Source organism: Borostomias antarcticus (genome assembly GCF_949987555.1).
Source record: "Borostomias antarcticus genome assembly, chromosome: 15".
Lineage (NCBI taxonomy): Eukaryota > Metazoa > Chordata > Actinopteri > Stomiiformes > Stomiidae > Borostomias > Borostomias antarcticus.
The window spans coordinates 25575423-25577922 of record NC_140248.1 but is presented as its reverse complement, the minus strand read 5'-3'; positions in this window follow the sequence as shown (position 1 = coordinate 25577922).

Sequence of the window (2500 nt, the reverse complement as noted above, 5' to 3'; positions counted from 1 at the left end):
ATATTTAGATGGCAGCCATGTCAGAGGCATCTTTGGCAGGAGACTCAAGACCAATATGGGCCCCTCCTTCACTGACCTCTCTACCTTGTAACTCTCCCCAATGATTCCTCAGTGTTACCCAATGTGACTTCACCATTTGGTACGTGTGTGTGTGTGTGTGTGTGTGTGTGTGTGTGTGTGTGTGTGTGTGTGTGTGTGTGTGTGTGTGTTAGTGAAGTATCCAGAGAGGTGTCTGTTCTGGAAGTAGCAGCACATTTGACCCTAGCCTAGAGGAAGCCTTCATGTCAAGGTCATTGAGTAGCGACCTCTCCTGAATCCCCTCTCAGAGCTGGATACCCTCTCAGCTTAATACCCTCTCAGAGCTTAATACCCTCTCAGCTTAATACCCTCTCAGCTTAATACCCTCTCAGAGCTTAATACCCTCTCAGAGCTTAATACCCTCTCAGAGCTAAATACCCTCTCAGAGCTTAATACCCTCTCAGAGCTGGATACCCTCTCAGAGCTAAATACCCTCTCAGAGCTTAATCCCCTCTCAGAGCTTAATACCCTCTCAGAGCTTAATACCCTCTCAGAGCTTAATACCCTCTCAGAGCTTAATACCCTCTCAGAGCTGGATACCCTCTCAGAGCTAAATACCCTCTCAGAGCTTAATCCCCTCTCAGAGCTTAATACCCTCTCAGAGCTTAATACCCTCTCAGAGCTTAATACCCTCTCAGAGCTTAATACCCTCTCAGAGCTGGATACCCTCTCAGAGCTTAATACCCTCTCAGAGCTTAATACCCTCTCAGAGCTTAATACCCTCTCAGAGCTTAATACCCTCTCAGAGCTTAATACCCTCTCAGAGCTTAATACCCTCTCAGAGCTTAATACCCTCTCAGAGCTTAATACCCTCTCAGAGCTGGATACCCTCTCAGAGCTAAATACCCTCTCAGAGCTTAATCCCCTCTCAGAGCTTAATACCCTCTCAGAGCTTAATACCCTCTCAGAGCTTAATACCCTCTCAGAGCTTAATACCCTCTCAGAGCTGGATACCCTCTCAGAGCTAAATACCCTCTCAGAGCTTAATCCCCTCTCAGAGCTTAATACCCTCTCAGAGCTTAATACCCTCTCAGAGCTTAATACCCTCTCAGAGCTTAATACCCTCTCAGAGCTGGATACCCTCTCAGAGCTTAATACCCTCTCAGAGCTTAATACCCTCTCAGAGCTGGATACCCTCTCAGCTTAATACCCTCTCAGAGCTTAATACCCTCTCAGAGCTTAATACCCTCTCAGAGCTTAATACCCTCTCAGAGCTTAATACCCTCTCAGAGCTGGATACCCTCTCAGAGCTTAATACCCTCTCAGAGCTTAATACCCTCTCAGAGCTGGATACCCTCTCAGCTTAATACCCTCTCAGAGCTGGATACCCTCTCAGAGCTTAATACCCTCTCAGAGCTTAATACCCTCTCAGAGCTGGATACCCTCTCAGAGCTGGATACCCTCTCAGAGCTTAATACCCTCTCAGAGCTGGATACCCTCTCAGCTTAATACCCTCTCAGAGCTTAATACCCTCTCAGAGCTTAATACCCTCTCAGAGCTTAATACCCTCTCAGAGCTGGATACCCTCTCAGAGCTTAATACCCTCTCAGAGCTTAATACCCTCTCAGAGCTTAATACCCTCTCAGAGCTTAATACCCTCTCAGAGCTTAATACCCTCTCAGAGCTTAATACCCTCTCAGAGCTTAATACCCTCTCAGAGCTTAATACCCTCTCAGAGCTTAATACCCTCTCAGAGCTGGATACCCTCTCAGCTTAATACCCTCTCAGAGCTTAATACCCTCTCAGAGCTTAATACCCTCTCAGAGCTGGATACCCTCTCAGCTTAATACCCTCTCAGAGCTTAATACCCTCTCAGAGCTTAATACCCTCTCAGAGCTTAATACCCTCTCAGAGCTGGATACCCTCTCAGAGCTGGATACCCTCTCAGCTTAATACCCTCTCAGCTTAATACCCTCTCAGAGCTGGATACCCTCTCAGAGCTGGATACCCTCTCAGAGCTTAATACCCTCTCAGAGCTGGATACCCTCTCAGAGCTGGATACCCTCTCAGAGCTGGATACCCTCTCAGAGCTGGATACCCTCTCAGAGCTGGGGTGTGATACAGACTTGTGTTCATATTTGGCAGTCTAGGACAGGTTGGTCGTAAGAGGGTCCAACAACTGGGGATGTCTAGCCACCTGGCTACGTACCGCTCTGTCTCTGCCGTCTCTGGCAGCCTCCATACATGGTGGAGACGAGTTACACGCTGCTATGGTGGAGACGTGTTACGCGCTGCTACTGGAACCCTTGAGAGATGGGAAAAAGACGAGGACCTGTAAAAGACATCTCAGAAAATTAGAATATATTGAAAAAGTCCATTTTTTTCGGTAATTTAATTCAAAGTGAAACTTTCATGTATTCTTGTATATGTATGTATTCATTACACAAAGTGAAATATTTCAAGCTTTTTTTGTTTTAATCAT